General features: G+C 35.7%; 1 non-coding gene across 1 annotated transcript; it reads left to right on the forward strand.

The window, feature by feature from the left end:
• Window positions 1–330: 330 nt before the first annotated feature.
• Window positions 331–437, forward strand: LOC140853062 (small nucleolar RNA R71). The gene has a single exon (XR_012136140.1). It is a non-coding gene; the product is annotated as a small nucleolar RNA R71 (small nucleolar RNA).
• The last annotated feature ends 19487 nt before the right edge of the window (window positions 438–19924 follow it).

Consider the following 19924-nt stretch of genomic DNA (forward strand, 5'->3'; position numbering starts at 1 on the left):
TTGCACCCTTTACACATGGGTGCAGATATTTGATTTACATTGGCTGGTCTCTGTAATTCTAAGGCTTTCAATCTACGTGTTAAGATTGCAATCTTGGCCTCTGATGCTAGGGTTGGTTGAATTTGATGCATTCTTCCTCTTGAAGGTGTAGCTTTATCAGGTTCCCTAGTTGTTTCCCACTGTAAATTTTTCTCGGCTAGGTCTTCTAAGAATTGCCAAGCTTCAGTAGTTTCTTTGTCCATAAATTGGCCTTGGCACATGGACTCTAGCATGGTTCTTGAGTTTGAATCTAACCCCTCATAGATGATCTGGCATAGTCTCCAAGTTTCTACTCCATGATGTGGGCATTGGGTCAAAAGATTCTTGAAACGATCAAAGTACTTCCAAAATGATTCACCAGCTAGTTGGTAAAATTGATTTATTTCGTTTCTAATCCTAGCTGTTTTATGATGGAGAAAATACTTTTTCAAAAATATTCTCACAAAGCCCTCCCAGGTAGTGACAGAATGGTTTGGCAGACTATAAAGCCACTTCTTAGCATTATCCTTAAGGGCAAAGTTGATTAATCTAAGTTTGACATCATCCTCTGTTAATTGCAGTTTCATGGTTGCACATACCTCCTCAAATTCTCTAATAAATATATAAGCATCCTCTAATCCTGTGAATTTTGGAAGCATATTTATGATTTGAGGTTTGATTTCAAAATTGTTAGCTGTGGGTTGTGGCAACCTGATACAAGATGGTTGGATGGAGCCAACTGGATAACACAAATCCTTAAGGGTCATGGGTTGGATTGGTTCAGCTATTGGAACAACAGGAATTGACTCAATTCTAACTAGACGACCCGACACTCTTCTCCACACACGAGGTGTACGGTTCTCGATGTTTATATAATTTTTTTTATAAAATTTTTATGTATAAGAAAAAGAAAGAAAAGAGAAAAAATTTTAAAGAAAAGATCCTAAGGAGTCCTAAATCTAAAGAAAAGTAACCAAATTAATTTAAATTTTAATAAATTTTTTTTTTATTATTTTTCAAACAAGTGAAACAATAAATTAAACTCAATCTATCCTAGGGTTAACCTAAATCTAGACAGCTCCTAATTTTCCAAGATGACCCTTCAAGCCTTCCAAATGGAGATTGATCAACTAGTTAGCCAGGTAAGTATAAGAGGTGGGAGGTTCACTCATCATTGCCTTTCTAGACACCAAACGAGTTGGCCAGGCCAGCAACTGAACCAATTTAACAAACCACCCTCAGGGACTTGCCTAGACACCAACTAATCAAACAACTCAAACTTGGTAGAACTCTTAGGGTTCCTAGTCCTATTGAGCTCGAATTCCTTAAGGTTGACGTCTAATTGATTTTAAGATTAAAGGTCTAGGTAATGCAATATGATGGAGATGATTTTTGGGCTAAGAAAGGGTAATGAAATCCCCACCTTATCTTGTTAATGGGTTGATGCCCTTAGATTAATTATGAAAATGCAAATGCAAATAAACAAGATGACCAAGAATGTAAAAGATTTTAATTTAGAATTTTTTTTTATTTTGATATTTTACTTCACGATTATGAAATATCTTTTGTTTTGTTTTATTATTTTTTTTTTGATTAAGTAAATTCAAATGATTAGGTCTAAATGAAAAATAAATAACTAAAAATACTAAAAGAGAAATTAGAAGCGTACCTGAGTTTTCCAGCAATCACCAACTAAATCTAGAAACCTAAAGAAAAAAGAAAGAGAGTTATAAAGCATGAAGAACAAATATTTGAAAATAATTTAAAATGCCAAATCTCCGGTAACGGCACCAAAAATTTGATGTGCAAATCTTAAAATTTGTAAATAAAATCGCAAGCGCACAGTGTGCAGAGTAGCACGACCAGCGAGTACGGGTCGATCTCACAGAGACTTGGTTTAAAAACGATTTTCAAATCTATGCTCAAGCGAGCTTTAACGAAAATCGAAAATCGAAAGTTGTTTGCTAAAGACAATAAGACTAAGGATCTAGGGTTTTTGAATCCACTAGATCTAGATTAGGAAATTCTACCTAGAATTTTTCTTATTGATCCTAACGACTACTCCTCTTGTCTTTCCCAAGCATAGATTATGAAGGGACTAAGGCCCAACGATAACCCATCAAGATTCTTTACAGGGGAGTAGTAACTAGGATCCCTTAGGGTTTTCTCCTCCTATGCACTGAATCAAGCATGAACTATGAAGGGACTCTGACCCAACTGTAGTTCATCAAAAATTCTTGACAAAAGAGGAAGAAAAAGAAATCCTAAGAAAAAGAAAGAACCCTATGTAAAACCCCTACTCATGATCTAGTTTCATCGCAAACCCTAGAAGGGATGCTTAGCTAGACATGATCTAAATCTACTTACAAAATTTAAATGCAGAAAAATAAACTATCCTAATTTCATAAATTAAACTATCCTAATTGCATAAATTTAAACTGCATAATTTAAACTAACCTAATTGCATAAAATTAAATTGTATAATGTAAAGAGATAAAATTGCATAAAAATAAGATTTTATATAAAAAAAAATATATTACAAAAATCTCAAAGCTCGAGGCTTGAGAAGAAAGCTAAAAACCCCACTATCTAGGGTTACAAGCTTGATCGGAAGGAAAGAATCATTTTAACAAGGGCCTTTGGGGGCTTTTTATAGGCATTTGGGGGTTATAAGGTTTTCAAAACTTTAGATGTGGGACTAAGAGGTTTTAGAGGGCTGTTAGGGGGGTTTAGAGGCTCAAATCTCGCTCAAAAAGCACTTAAATCCATCAAGAAACCTTAGAAATTATTTCAGCCGTCCGATCTTCATCTAAAGGACCCAATTCATCTAATAAATCAAGTCGGGAGCGATTCTGGGCTGTCGGATCACGATTTGGGTGAAGCGCTGCCGTTGGATCACGCTGCAGAGATGGGATCAGGTCGGATGCATCGCGGACCGTCCGATCAAGGCGCTGGAAGATTTCGTCCGTTGGATCACGCTGCAGAAGGATCCCATGTTGTCCTAGTGTTTATTGATTCTTGCAATTGCCTTGATTACGGTTGGATCTTCACCGGCTGTGATGGTGGCCGTCCGATGGCGCAAAAATGTAGAGCGTTGGATCTTGATCAGAGAAGATCGGACCATCGAGTGATGTGAAGTTACCAGGTTGCCCTTCGGACCTTCTTCTCTCTCCTCATGAGCCCTGGACCACGCACGTGGATCGGGCTCGCGATGCGTTGCGGTGAGCCGAGACTCGCTGATTGGCTGGTTTATGGTACGCCGATGGGTCCATGGTCCAGGCGCCTGTTGCTGTGGACCAGACGGCTAACCAGATCACCAAATCAGTTGATTTTTGACCAATTTTGACCTGATTTGACTCGGATTTGACCCAATTGTCTTCTTTCTTCATTCTTCAATTCCTGGATCAATTTAACTCCATTTTGCGTAAAATTTGCGCCGTTGGAATCCTCTTTCCTTGTTCTTTCTATTGATGACCTCTTCTTCTGCAAAATATAATAACAAGTATCAATTTTCTAATAAAGTTAGATAATTTAGATATTAATTGATACTTTTTATGTCAATTTGTGACATAAATCACCTAAAGGAGAATAAAGCTACGATCGAGGCAGCAGAGGCCGCTTTAGAGATCGTTGTGAACTTCTGGGCAACAATGGAGTACCAGGATGAGAAAGTCAAATTTTTCACAGACACCTATGATGCTAGGAAGCAATCCATCTAGGACAAGGTCGTCGCCAAGTATCTAGAATTGAATCTGAATTTTTTGGATAAAGTTTGGGACCCCACTATAGCTGATGCACCCGCAACAGGTGTCTCAGTGTTGGATATTGCCCCGTAGGATTTGATTTTTTTTTTTTCTTCTGTACTTGGAACTTTCGAGGTCATTGTAAAGAAATTGTAAAGAATTTCAAAAAGATGACTAAAATTTATTTTGCTTATACCTTCTGTCTTTTTATCTATGATTGCGCATTTTTATTCGCATGTAGATATAAGGCAATTATTTACATATACCGATCTGAGGCAATCATTTGCACATGCCGATCAAGGCAATTATTCACATATGCCGATCTGAGACAATCATTAGCACATACCGATCTGAGGTAATTACTTGCATATGCTGATTTGAGGCAATCATTTGCATATGCCAATCTGAGGTAATTATTTGAGCGGTGTCTTTGCTCTACTTATTTTAATGTGAGTGGTCATAGGGAACGACGGTGGTTGACTCTTCCAATGGAGCAACGCATGGGAAAGAATGTAGGGCTAGCAACAGTACGCCATGTAGTCACGCCCTGGTTCATGAATCATCGCTTGAATTTATTTCTGGTAGTGAAAAGATATGCCATTTATTGTCCGATGGATAGTTGTATTCTTTCAAGCTACTGCTTGGTAGTTGGTGTGGGCACTAGCACCTATAAATTGAGGCCCAAAGCCAATTGAACTCCACCTTTCATCTTTCTCCCCTTTGCAAAAATATCTCTCCTCTGTCGCTATGGCACCAACTTTGATAGCAATCAAGGCCAGAGTGAAGGAACGAAATGCCTTTGCGAGAGCGGCCCGAAAGAGGGCTAGGCATACTGGTCTATCCTCTTCTCATAGGGTGCCCTCCATCTCTCGATCCCCGCTGTCTCTTTAGAGTGAACATACCCCCTAGTTTGAGCAGATTCCTCTCGATGTTCGAGCATGCTGTATTCAGGAGTTTCAAACCTCCACGAACTTCGAGAAAGAGGCTATCGACATTGTTGCTATTGCCTATATCTTCGATTTCAAGGATTATAAAGTTCTCTTGTTGCAGATAATGCCGTACTTGAAGCTCCACGGCCTCCAGCCTGAAAATAGCTATGAGGAGGTGGGGACCTCCTTATCAGATGAGGACTGAGACTCCTCATCCTTGCTTTTATTTTGCTTTGCTTTCTTCTCTTTTTTCTTTTGTAAGGTGGCGCTTCAGGCACCATCTTCTTCCTTGCAAATATTTGAATGAATGAAAAGAAGTTACTTTCATAGTATCTGCATTTTTTTTATTCATTCTCGTGCATTTTCATTTAGCACGTGGAGGCTAGTTCCGACCTAGGAGACTTAGAATTACCTCGATCTGACTCAATTCTAGCTTTAGAAATTTAGCTAAATCTGCTCTAATTTAGGAGACTGAGCTTTGTCATGAGATCATAGGGAATAAAACTATTCTAAGCAAAAGAACTTCAATAGAAATAGTTCTGATTGAAAGAACCATAGTTTTGAGCAAACGAGCCTCAATAAGGTTGATTCTGACTAAAGGAACCATGGCCGATATAATTCTGATCAAAAAAAGAAACTTGGATTTTGAATAAAGGAACCTCGGTGATAGTTAGGCCTATCGTAGGCTGTTATCCAAGAGTGATGACAAGCGGCATCTTTACTCTATCCTTCATATGAACTGCATCTTTGCTCTGCTCGTTATGCGAGTGACATCTTTGCTCTACTCATTATGCAAGCGATATTTTTGCTCTGCTCATTACATGAGTGGCATCTTTGCTCTACTCATTACACAAGTGGCGTCTTTGCTCGACTCATTATGCGAGCGGCATTCTTACTCTACTCGCTTTCAGTCATAGGCTGAACAAAGGCCGATCATTGTAGGCCAAGGATCCTTTTGGTTTGCCCTCCGAAGATCCTTTTAGGTTAGCCATCATTCATTAAGTATGATTTTGATCAAAATAATTTTGGAAGAGTTACTTTCAATCAGAGGAGCTCTTGCAAAGCTCGTCAGATGGGAGTTTCAGCTTTTCATGTCATTTCAATGCGCAAATAGGAGTTGACGAATGTAATATATATATATATATATATATATATATATATATAACAATATGATGTTACATTGTCACTGATAATACATACATAGGTTGGCCGAGTTCCATGGCCTAGAGAGTGGAGTCCCATCGAGTTGCATTAGCCGGTAGGTTCTAGGGCATACCACCTCATCCACTTGATAAGGACCTTTCCAGTTAGGTGATAATTTCTCCTACTCAGTGGGCTGAGAAACTTCAGCTCGGTATAGTACCAGGTCGCCAACTTGAAACTCCTTAGCTTTGATCCGGGCGTTGTAGTATCTAGCCACCCTTTGATTATAAGCAGTCATTCTCACGGTGATGCGCTCTCTGCTTTCTTCGATCAAGTAGAGGTTGGCTCGGAGCCACACCAAATTGATGTCTTCATTATACTCCTCGACTCTGAGGGAGGGGTGTCCAAACTGCACAGGAATAACTACTTCAATCTCAAATGCCAGGTTGAAGGGAGTCTCACCAGTTGGAATCCTCTGAGTGGTCCCATAAGCCCACAGCACATGATGAAGCTCATCTACCCAAGACCCCCCTATCCGATCTAATCTGGCCTTTAAGCCCGGTAGGAGAGTCCTAATGGTCACCTCCACCTCTCCATTTGCTTGTGGGTGGCCTATCGAGGTGAAGCGATGCTTTATTTCATGTTCTCTATAGAATTCACAAAGTCGAGCACCGCTAAATTGTCTGCCGTTATTCATAATCAGCACTTTGGAGAGACCATAGTGGCAAATGATGGATTTTCAGATGAAATCTTTTATTCTCACCTCAGTTATGCAGGCTAGAGGCTCGACTTCAATCTATTTGGTAAAATAGTTGATAGCCATTAGGAGAAATTTGCACTGATCTGATGCAAGAGAAAAAGGGCCAAGGATATTCATTCTCCACTGAGCAAACGGCCATGGAGTGCTGATGGGAATCAAAAGTGCCACCGATCGATGTTGAATATTGAAATTTCTTTGGCACCTGTCACAATTTCTGACAAAGATGGATGTATCTTGTTGCATTATGGGCCAGTAGTAGTCCCACTGAAGAATCTTATAAGATAGAGATCTACCCCCCAAGTGGCTTTACGGATTCCTTCGTGAACCTCCCGTAGTGCACAATCAGCCTCGAATAGACATAGGCACTTCAGTAGAGGCAAAAAGAATAACCGCTTATACAGCTTATCGTCATATAAGACATAGCGAGCGGCCTGCATCTTCATCTTTTGAGCTTCTTTGCGATCAGGTGGCATCTCACCCGACCTTAAGTATTTCAGTAGGAGACAATCCAATAGAATTTTTCATCAACCTGCTCGACAACGAGAGGCTCCTCAAGGCTCGAGGTCTTTAATACCTCGAAATAGGTCCCATTTTTCAAGTCAACGAGCAACAAGGCTGCTAATTTTGATAATACATCCATCCTGGTATTTTTCTCTTCGGAGACCTGCTAAATGTCAAAACTCAAAAAAGATAAGGTCAAATCCTTTACCTTCTGAAGATACTTCTTCATATTTTCCTCTCGACCCTCATATCCGCCTTTGATATGCCCAACCACCAGTTGGGAGTCGTTGGAGACCTTCAGATGTTGAGCTCCTATCTCTCTCACAACCCTGAGACCAGCGATCAGAGCTTTATATTCTACCTCAATATCGATAGTCGGAAGCAAGAAGCGCAGAGCATATCCTGCCACATCTCCTTCAGAACCGGTTAAGATGAGTTCGACCACTGCTCCTGATGCATTTGATGAGCCATTGACATGTAGTGTCCATAGCTCCTCAGGGTCAGATCCTGCATCTGCCTCCTCTCTTCTCAAGCTTTCTTTAGCTTTTGAGCCTTCCCCATCTTGTGAGCTCTCTCCATTCGGAATGGTGCATTCCAGGATGAAGTCTGCCAATACCTAGGCTTTGATGGAAGGCCTCGGATGGTACTGCATATCCAACTCAACAAGTTCAGTGACCCACTTTGCAATCCATCTCGAGGTATCCGGATGGTGGAGAATGGCCTTAATCGGCTGATCAGTTAGCAATACTATGGTGTGAGCTTGGAAATAGGATCTGAGCTTCCTCGTCATAATGATTAGTACAAAAAATAATTTTTTCAGCTTTGAATATCTGATCTCGGCATCATGAAGGACTTTGTTGGTGTAATATATGGACTTTTGAATCTATCCTTCTTCACGAACAAGAACTAAGCTAATTGCCATCGAAGAAGCGGTGAGATATAGTAGTAGCTCTTCATCAGGTTGAGATTTCATGAGCAATGGTGGAGAGCTGAGGTACTGTTTCAACTCTTCAAATGCCTTTTGGCATTCAATAGTCCATTGAAAGTCTTTCGATTATTTGAAGATCTAAAAAAATGAGAGACACCCCTCGATCGATCTGGAGATAAAGCGGTTGAGTGAAATGATCCTGTCGGTGAGACATTGCACCTCTCCGATAGTTCTCGATAGAGTCATCTCAAGGATTGCTCTGATCTTCTTAAGATTTACCTCAATGCCTTTTTACGAGATCATAAATCTAAGAAATTTATCAGTGGAACTCCAAAGATACACTTCACTGGATTCCACCTCATCTGGAATTGACAGAGGGTATTGAAAGTCTCCTGAAGATCAGCAATATCGTCTGAAACAGCTCGGCTCTTGACCAGCATGTCATCTACATATGCCTCCATATTATAGCTGAGCTGATCTTTAAAGATCTTATCCACCAGCTGCTGATAGGTAGCCCCTATATTTTTCAAACCAAAGGGCATCATCCTATAACAAAAGAGCCCACAATCAGTTACAAAGGCTATTTTCTCCTCATCTTCAAGCGCCATCCAGATCTAATTATAACTAGAGAAGATATCTATGAAGCTGAGGAGCTCATGCCCAGATGTTGCATCCGTCAGTTGGTTGATCCGAGGCAACAGGTAGCTGTCCTTGGGATAGACTTTATTTAGATCAATGAAGTCGATGCACATATACCACTTTTCATTCATTTTTTTGATCAGAATAATATTTGCCAACCAGTTTGAATACATTACTTCACTAATGAAGCCACCTTGATCTGCTTGTCCACCACCTCGGCTATAGCCTTCTGACACTCCAGGGTAAAGCTTTACTTTTTTTGTTTTATCAAACGGTAGGTTGGATCCACCTTCAGGTGATGGAAAATCACCTCTAGGTCCATGCCAGACATATCTGTGGCCAACCAGGTAAAAAGATCCGCATTCTCCTACAAAAGAGTAGTTAGTCAATCTTTTGTTACCTTATCTAGGTGTGAGCCGTGAAAGGAAGCATGGTGGTTTTGTGCATGCATTTTTAAAATTTTTACAGTGGAACATACATAGATTAAATAATTTAATTTACAATGTATGCATAGATCAAATCTAAAATCACCATACAGGATCCATGACATGTATGCATGTATGTAAATCTGAAATCTAAAATTTAGCAAGTATAGATCATATCTAATTTATATTTAGATTATATCTAAATATTAATTGAATTTAAAATTTTATATCTGAGTGCGGATAGCAGATCACTGCATTCAAAATTCATAGTAGTTAGTTTTTCATGATGCTTGACAGTCACATACGTGTCCGACCTTTACGGGTATCCACACAAAATTCTTGTGCTGATCGATCTCTCCGGGAGTGCTAACTCACAAAAACATCATGCTTTGATTGATCTAAGAAGAATCATGAAGAAGATGAAGAATAAAGAGATCTTCTCTTTTTCTTCTTGAATCCATACATCAAATCTCTACAATAGAGATCAAAAGTAGAATCATTTCTTTTCAATTTTTCACGCATAAGAGAACATTTCTCTCTTCCTTTCATGCCCTTAAGAAGAACTTTTCTTCTCTAATTTTTTATGATAAAAATTAGATCTAATATAATTTTTTGTACTAAAAATCATATAGATTTTTGAGCTCTAAAAAAATTTAAAAAAGAGACCCAAGAGAAGAACTGTTCTTCTCTCTTCTTCTCTCTTTTTCTTCTTGATCTAGAACTCTACGAAGCCCCAAATGCCCAACCAGATTTTTTTATTTTTTTTTCTAAATTTTTATGCTAAAAACTAGATTTAATATTATTTTTATGCTACAAAAAAATTAAAAAAAAAATTTATGAGACGAACTTTTTCTCCAAGGTTGCGCACAAAAAAAAATCCTTCTTCTTCTTTCTCTTTCTCTCTTTGGAAAGAATTTTTTTCTCTAATTTTTTTTCTGATATTTTTTATCTAAATATTCATATTAAAAATCAAATCTAATTTAATTTTTATCTTAAAAAAATTTAAAAAAAATCTAGAAGAAGAACTTCTTCTTCAAGACTGTGCACAAGAAAGAAGACCCATCTTCTTCCATCTTCTTCTCTCGTAGGGAAGAACTTTTCTTCTCCAATTTTGTACTATAAAATTAGCAGAGGAGCCTCTCTTTGATGTCCAAAAACTAACAGCAAAATCTCTCAAAAATCTTTTCAAGAAGGGAGAAGAAGAGGGACTTTGAACATGGGGTTGTGGGGCATCCAATTTGCACATGGGGTTGTGGGGCGTTCAATTCTTGGATGCCCCTCACCTTCTTTTTTCTTTTGGGTGACAAGAAAGAGGGACGCCTCTTTCTTTCATGCAAGAGAAGAGAAGAGAGGGGGCTTGGCTCCTTAGTGGGCATGAAGAATTCTCATGGTAAAAGGTGAGGAGGCGTGGAGATATTTAAGCACATGGGGTGTTTCAAGTTAGTTAAATCCTATTCCAAATAGGACTCAAGATCTTGTTCCAACTCTAACTAACCTTTGGATTCAATCCTAACCAATTTAGAAATTAGTTATAACAAACTAACTAATTGGGTCCTAATCCAATTATGAAATCAATTAGGTCCCAATCCAATTGGGAATTAGTTAGATTAAAACCCCATTGATCCAAAGACTATTTCTTGATGGATATCAAGAAAGCTATTTGATAATAGGACTTGATCCAATCAAGCTTATTATCCAATAGGATTAGATCCAATCCAAACTTATATAAAATAAATTGAATCATATTCAATTTAGAATTTGATTTGTATCCCTGAGATCAATTGAAATAAGCTCTGTTATCTCATAGGGATGCATCCAATCAATCCCAAGCCAATCCAATTAAATCCAATTCAATTAGATCTAATCCAATCTCCATTGCTCAATCAAATTAAGCTAATTAATAATCATATTATTAATTAATTATTTTTTAATTTATCAATATTTAGTAAATTATTTACAATCTTTGCATAGGATTAATCATCAATCAAATTGATAATTAAATTCTTCAACAATTCATAATCATCGATCAATCATTTGATCAAACAGGTATTTCTATGTGTGTGACCCCATAGGTTCAAACCTAAGTTGGTAGCATAAAAATAATTTCTGTACTAATCGATGTAACCATCTAACAATGAGACCTGATATTTGGATAAGCTGAATGTATATCTAGCAACAGTCTAGAACCCATGTGGATATAGTTACCGTATAATTCATCTCTTTGATACTTAATGCTCAAGAATGACTAAGGATTAAACTATCAACCCAAGAAGAGTGGTCCATATTGTGTCTCAACTTTAAAAATCCTGTGACTCCTCACTATAACTACTTTGGCCAAAATTTTGCTGAATTGAAATACAGTGATGCATCATCTCTAATTTTACTTGGAGCGATCAATCCCATCTTGACTCGTATCCAAACTTCATAAGTACTTGACTGTACTCAAAAATCTTCCATCATCAAATTAGAAATTCAGATAGTCCGGCACTAAAGCATAATGAGCTGCTTGCAAGTCACTAAGATAATCTCAGGTTAGAGGGACATATATAACCATATCCTATCAGAGCAATCCTGGACAGTAGAGTACTCCAAAAGTGGTCACGCTCAGTAAAATATACTCCTACAAATCATCCGTATGCTATACCCATATCACCACATACCTTGGTTAAGAGAATAACCAACTAATATGGTATACAATGACCTACACTCACCTACACTCGATACAATTATCGTCCTTATAATAATTGTATCATTTGATCATGAGCAGGATTTAAGAACCACATGATAAGTCCTCCTTTATCATTTGGGTAGTAGTTCTAAGGACTTCATCATAACATATGAGTTCTATTTTGAAAGATGTATTCTTTATGATGAATCTGTCAGATAATATTTATTATTTTATAATTTATATACTTGTATGGAGTACAATCATCTACAACCTAGATGATTGACTTTAAGATATATTTTTCAACAACTCCCACTTGAGCTAAAGCCAATCAGATCGGTATCAAATACCCATCTTTCATTTTAGATCATTGAACTCTTCAGATCCGATTGCTCTAGTCAATGGGTTGGTCAAGTTCTCCTTTTAGTCGATCTTTCTAAGGTCGATTTTATTTCAATCTTATCAAACAAGTTGATTACAATACAGAAAATATTTGGTTCTTAAATAGAATATCAATTCTTCAGCTTGAGCTATGGCTCCAGTACTGTCGTCAATACAGAAGGACTGAACCATCAAAGAAGGGTGCTACTTCATGCTCGCTGATGAACTTCTATAATCAAACAACTTCCTTACTAGCATCAAATACCGCAAAGAACTCCGTATCGCAAATAAAATTGACTATTGACTATGCATGGAACCTTTCCAGCATGTCGCTCTTCTTTTTAGGATAAAAACATAACATGACACAGCTTTGTCATTTCGATCCGACTAAAAATTGAAATCAATATTTCATAAGTTTTAAGTTAGACTCTCCATAAATGAGTCATTGGTCCTTAGTATTTCATAAATACTTAAGGATGGTTCTCATAACCTTCTAAACTTTTATGGAGAACAGAGAAGACAACCAAGCTATTATTCCCTGTAATGTAGGGATGTCATTCTCAATTAAAAAAATTTTATCCAAATAACATAAAGAATACTATTACAGAACTATTAGCCCATTTGTACATACAAGATTCTACTTCATTCTCAATGAAGCCATACATTCAAAATGTATATTCCAACTTCAAAAAGTTTGATTCAATCCGAATGGACTTGAGAATTGCCACAAGAAAAATTTCTCATCATAGTCAACCCTATAATTTTGATGAAATTTTTTGACAATCGGACAAAATTAATAGGTCTCCATCTTTCTGTCTGCACCTCTAATCTATCTAGAATCCACTCACACCCTATGGATCTTACCCCTTTAAGTGAATCAACGAATGTCCATACATCATTGATCTTCATGGACCTCATTTTAGATTTAGTGGCTCCAAGCCACTTCTCAAGATTAGATCCCTGCATTGCATCTGTATGAAAGATTAAATCCTCATTCTGAACTTAGAAATCGAAGTATTTATTCGGTTGATACGGTACTCTACCATACCTATTCAAGGATGCCTTTACATCGAGCTCTGAATTTGATCTAATCAACTCTGGTTCTGTTGGTTTGTGTCAGAGTTGGTTTCTCTACCTATCAAGCTTTACCAAACTTAATCTTAATGGTATCAGTTCCTTCATCAAGAAACTTCTTTTTCAAAAAGAATGCCTTAAGATTTATGAACATCTCATATCCATCAAGAAGGTAGAAAAAATATTCTTAATATAATATTTATCAGATCAAGATCTAAGCTAGTCGGTTTGTGAATATTTTTCATAAGCTCGACATCTCAAATATTAAAATAAGAGAGTATCGAATTACCCAAATCCATATCTCATATAGAGTTTGGATGACTGATTTGCTCAGAACGTTCTCGAGCACATATCAAGTAATCTCTAAAACATAACGTCAGACAAACCAGCAAACCCCATAGTAGACCGAACCATATCTAATAAAATTCAATTCCTCCTTTCAGGCATCCTTTTTAAATAGTGATATTGCAAGAGAGGTCCATTAAGAGAGAATCTATTTTTTTTCAAGATATGTCAAAACTTGCTATAAAAGTATTTACTTCATCAGTCAAACTGATGAATTTTAATACTCTTTGCAGTTTATTTTTCTACGTCATTATAAATTTTTTTGAATATTTCAATCGATTCGGATTTATGCTTCATAAGCAAAACACACCCATGTCAAGATAGGTCATCAGAGATTTTAATGAAGTAGTAAGTCTTCTTTTGACACTGATGTTCATGAGTGTAAATACATCAATATGTACCCAACTCAAAATATTGCTGGCTCATTCATCCTTTTCAATAAAAGGTGACTAAGTCAATTATGCCAAAGATAGGCTTCAGTGACATTATCTAATCTAGAGTGCTAGTTAGAAGTGTACTTTACACTAACATGTTATGGTATTGAGTTTATGCCATTTTCAATTGTTCACTTATTATTGCAGTATCATTTACAATGATATCGCAACAATCATTCTTATTGACACCATCAATAAGATTAGACAGTAGTGATAATCACTTAAAATTACATCTTCAAGATTGAAAAATAAGCTCGATGATTTCTAATGTTAAGACTGGAACAGACTTCCATCTCTTACATTCAAGAGTCTCTTGCTATTTACAAACATTCTACTATCCTGAAGTCTTTTGTAACTATTTACAAATATGAATTGCACTATCGATATCCCATACCCAGATAGTAGTATTACCAATAGAGAAACTTCAAGGAGTTATCAGATAACATCTTGATCAGTAATAATTTATTGATTTTTCTTTTAAGTCTGTTTGGATTAGCGTGAGACTTCTTAATCAATTCACTCAAAAACTATATTCAACTTTCGATACTGGCTATCAAAGTTAGATCTGATAATGTTGTCACTATCTAATAATGAATAGATCGATAATATTCTAGCCATTTCTGAAAAGAGAATAATTGACCTATTAGTATATAAATTATTTTAAGTCAAAAAATTTAAACTTTAGTTTAAAAGTTCTCTCACTATTTTATACGAATTGATAGCCTCTACCTTCAATCCAAAAAATTATTTTAATTCTTTAGCGAGTACTAAAATTCATATAGATTGCATTCAGGTCTGAGTGTGACTCGGCCAACTCTGATGCATCCATGGGTAGGTTCATAACCAATTATTTTTCTAAATAATTTTTAGCAATCAGATTTTGCCTCAGGCATCCCTTCAACAGGCGTGTGGCACCTTCACTGAAAATTTTGATTAGGTCCAACCATTAACATGACAACATCAAGTATATCCAACAAACAGATGTCTAGACTCAAGTGTGGCTCGGCCAATCTGAGTATTGATCTGAAGGTACAATAAGATGGTCATATGATGGATGATAATTTTAATACGTAATAGACACCAGACGTGTGGCACCTCCAATACCTATTTGGAATATTGGACTCATTATCATGCACCTTAATGGGAGGCTATGATCTAGTTATCCCCATAACTAGCTCATTTTATGGATCAAATAATTTAAAAATTTTGGTTAATTTTTTTAAAAAAATATCAATCGACCTACAAGTCATAAATACTCTCACTGACTTCATCAAGTCATGAAAAGGACTAGTGACTAGCAGGTCCAACCGGTATGTCATAAATTCTCTCACTGACTTCATCAAGTTATGAGAAAGACTAGAAACAAGTCAATCCAGGGCACCTAAATCATTCATAATGATTAACTTTAACAACATAGGTCAACTCGAGTCACCTAACGATCTAAGCAGCCTAATGACTTAGGCCCAACCTTTGAGCCTCAATCAAGGTCCATTTGGTTTAATCAAGGATATGGACTTAATCAATTACAACTTTTTTTTTTTATCTAGAGTATCCTTGATCTAATCTAAATCAACTATTGATTAGATTTGATCAACTATCCTTTTAGTCCATTAGGTCTTTGATTCTAACCTTAGATCTAATCCAATTAAAAAATTTTGATTTGAGCTAACCCATGCTTCATATTTTATGCAATGTCATTAGATCTTTAATTACAATTCTAGATCTAAAATATATTTTTTAATTCTCAATTAAGTATAGCATCAATATGGATTAAGGTTATTAATTAAAATAATTTTAATTTTATAAAATAATTTTACATCATTTTATATAAAATTTTTTACTTTGAAAACTAGATCGACTCACCCCTGAACTGAGTTGGCTCACTTCAGTGGGTCGACTAAGTTTGATACTCGATCGACTAACTGATCATAAATAGTAACTATTCCTATTTGGCCTGAGACAACTAGGTCTGATCAGTCAACACTGAACCGATAAAAAACAGAGGACTGGATCGACTCAGTCCAAAACTAGTCAGTTCAGTTGGCATGCCAATATGTATCACATAGTTTCAGATCTAAAAATTCTCGCATAAACTAAAATAAAATCAATCATAATAAATTTTAGATCATATCTAAATATTTTATAATTTTAAATTTTATTTTTATAATTAAAATAATTTTAATCATATAGATTAGATATTTTATTTTTCATACAATTCATGCTTTGTATCACATACAACGAATCCTAGGATTTCAACATCTAGGATTTTACAGAAAAGTAAGTTTTTTTTTTCATATTCTTTTTAATGAGATCTCACAGTGGTACCCCTACACGTAATGAAAAGTATTCCATTGAATGAGAAGAGAGGGTCATATAGTCCTACTTGCTCTTATGACCAGACGGCCTGATGATTACCTAATCTGAGTACTTTGCTATTCAGAACATCTAATCTAAATTACATATCATATATGCAAAAAAAAAAATAGATCTAATCTAAATTATATTAGATCTAATTTTATATTAGATCATATTTAAAATCAGATCATAATACATCTCATATATTATTAAATTTAGATTTTAACTCTACATGCATATATGTTCATGTCATAATGAACCTTCACTCTGATACCATTTGAAGAAAAGCATGGTGGTTTTGTACATGTATTTTTAAAATTTTTATAATGAAACATCCATAGATTAAATAATTTAATCTATAATACACGCATAGATTAAATTTAAAATCACCATATAGGATCCATGACATCTAAAATCTAAAATTCAGCAAGTATAGATCATATCTAATTTATATTTAGATCATATCTAAATATTAATTGAATTCAAAACTTCATATCTGAGTGTGGGTAGCAGATCACCGTATCTAAAATCTATAGTAGTTAATTTTTTATGATGCTTGACAGCCGCACATGTGTCCGGCCTCTACGGATATCCACACGAAGCCCTTGTGCTGATCGATCTCTCCAAGAGTGCTAGCTCACGAGAATATTATACTTTGATCGATCTAAGAGAAATCATGAAGAATAAAAAGATCCTCTCTTTTTTTTTTTGAATCTATGCATCAGATCTTTGCAATAGAGATCAAGAGAAGAACCCTTTCTTCTCAATTTTTCACACATAAGAGAGAATCTTTCTCTCTTCCTTTCACACCCTTAAGAAAAATTTTTCTTCTCTAATTTTTTATGATAAAAATTATATCTAATCTAATTTTTTATGCTAAAAATTATATAGATTTTTAAGCTTTAAAAAAATCCAAAAAAGAGATCCAAGAGAAGAATTGTTCTTCTATCTCTTCTTCTCCCTTTTTCTTTTTGATCTAGAACTCTAGGAAGCTCCAAATGCCCAACCAAATTTTTTTGATATTTTTTCTCTAAATATTTATATTAAAAATTAAATTTAATCTAATTTTTATTCTAAAAAAAAATAAAAATAAAATCTATGAGAAGAACTCCTTCTTCTCCAAGGCTGCACACAAGAAAGAAGACCCTTCTTTTTCCTTCTCTTTCTCTCTTTGGGAAGAACTTTTCTTCTTCAATTTTTTTTTTGATATTTTTTTTTTAAATTTTTATATTAAAAATTAGATCTAATCTAATTTTTATTCAAAAAAAATTAAAAAAAAAAACTGAAAGAAGAACTCCTTCTTCTTTAAAGCTGCGCACAAGAAAGAAGATCCATCTTCTTCCTTCTCTTCTCTCGTTAGGAAGAACTTTTCTTCTTCAATTTTCTGCTGTAAAACCAGTAGAGGAGCCTCTCTTTGATGCTCAAAAAGTAACATCAAAATCTCTCAAAAATCCTTTCAAGAAGGGAGGAGAAGAGGGGCTTTGCACATGGGATTATGGGGCGTCCAACTCTTGAACACCCCTAACCTTCTTTTTTCTTTTGGGCGACAAGAAAGAGGGATGCCTCTTTCTTTCATGCAAGAGAAGAGAAGAGAGGGGGCGTGGCTCCTTAGTGGGCATGAGGAATTTTCATGATAAAAGGTGAGGAGGCATGAAGATATTTAAGCACATGGGGTGTTTCAAGTTGATTAAGTCCTATTCCAAATAGGACTCAAGATCTTATTTCAACTCTAACTAATCCTTGGATCCAATTGCAACCAATTTAGAAATTAGTTATAACAAACTAGCTAATTGAGTTCTAGTCTAATTATGAAATCAATTAGGCCTCAATTCAATTAAAAATTAATTAGATTAAAACTCCATTGATCTAGGGATTGTTTCTTGATGGATATCAGGGAAGCTATTTGATAATAGGGCTTAATCCAATCAAGCCTATTATCCAATAGGATTAGATCCAATCCAAGTCTATATAAAACTAATTGAATCATATTCAATTTAAAATTTGATTTGCATCTCTGAGATCAATTGGAACAAGTCCTGTTATCTTATAGAGATGCATCCAATCAATTCAAAGCCAATCTAATTGAATCCAATTCAATTAGATCTAATCCAATCCCCATTACTCAATCAAATTGAACCAATTAACAATCATATTATTAATTATTTATTTTTTTAATTTATCAATCATTAGTAAATTATTTATTACAACCTTTGTATAGGATTAATCATCAATCAAATTGATAATTAAATCCTTCAATAATTCATAATCATCGATCAGTCATTTGATCAGATAGATACTTCTTTGTGTGTGATCCCATAAGTTTAAACTTAAACTGATAGCACAAGAATAATTTCTATACTAATCGATATAACCATCTAGGAATGAGATCCGACATCCGGATAGATCGAATGTATGCCCAACAATACTCTAAAACCCATGTGGATATAGTTACTATATAATTCATCTCTTTAACACTTGATACTCAAGGATGACTAAGGGTTAAACTATCAATTTAGGAAGAGTGGTCTATATTGTATCTCAATCTTAAAAATCCTATGACTCCTCACTAGGACTACTTTGATCAAAATTTTACTGAATTGAAATACAGTGATGCATCATCTTCAATTTTACTTGGAGCGGTCAATCTATCTTGACTCGCACTCAGACTTCATAAGTACTTGACTGTATCTAGAAATCTTCTATCATCGAACTAAAAATTTGGATAGTCCGGCACCAAAGCACAGTGAGTTGCTTGCAAGTCACCAAGACAGTTTCAGGTCAGAGAGACACATATATCCATATCCCATCAGAGCAATCTTTGACAGCAGAATACTTTGGAAGTGGTCATGCTCAGTAAAATGTATTCCTACAAATTATCCATATATCATATCCATGTCACCACACGCACTGATTAAGAGGATAACCAACCAATATGGCATACAATGACCTACACTCGATACAATTATCATCCTTGTAATAATTATATTATTTGATCGTGAGCAGGATTTAAGAACTACATAATAAATTTTTTTTTATCATTTTGGTAGTAGTTCTAAGGACTTCATCATAATGTATGAGTTCTATTTTGGAAGACGTATTTCTTATGATGAATTTGTCAGATAATATTTATTATTTTATAATTTATATACTTGTATGGAGCACAATCATCTACAACCTAGATGATTGACTTTAGGACACATCTTTCAACATCAATCTTTACTGTCTGTTTGGGATTTTCTTTCTGTAGTAGGATCTCGAGGAGGTCTTCAGTTGGCTGGGCATGCTCCTCGATCAAGTCCTCTCAAGCATCCAATCCTATTGAAAATTCGAGTTGAGCCTCTACTTGGGATGGCTGGCCTTTTGCTTTAAGCTTAGTAGCAAAACACTATCAAGTCATGGTCTTGTTGCCTCTGATTTGCCCTACTCCCTTCTTGGTTGAAAATTTCACCATCAGATGGTAGCTCGATACTACGACCTTTAAAGTCCACAAGCTCGGATAGCCAAAGATTGCATTATAGGCTGAAGGGAGTTTAACTACCAAGAAATTAACTCAGATCACCGTTCATTGCAGTGGAGTACCCACT

This window comes from Elaeis guineensis, chromosome 12 (genome assembly GCF_000442705.2).
Source record: "Elaeis guineensis isolate ETL-2024a chromosome 12, EG11, whole genome shotgun sequence".
Classification (NCBI taxonomy): Eukaryota; Viridiplantae; Streptophyta; class Magnoliopsida; order Arecales; family Arecaceae; genus Elaeis; species Elaeis guineensis.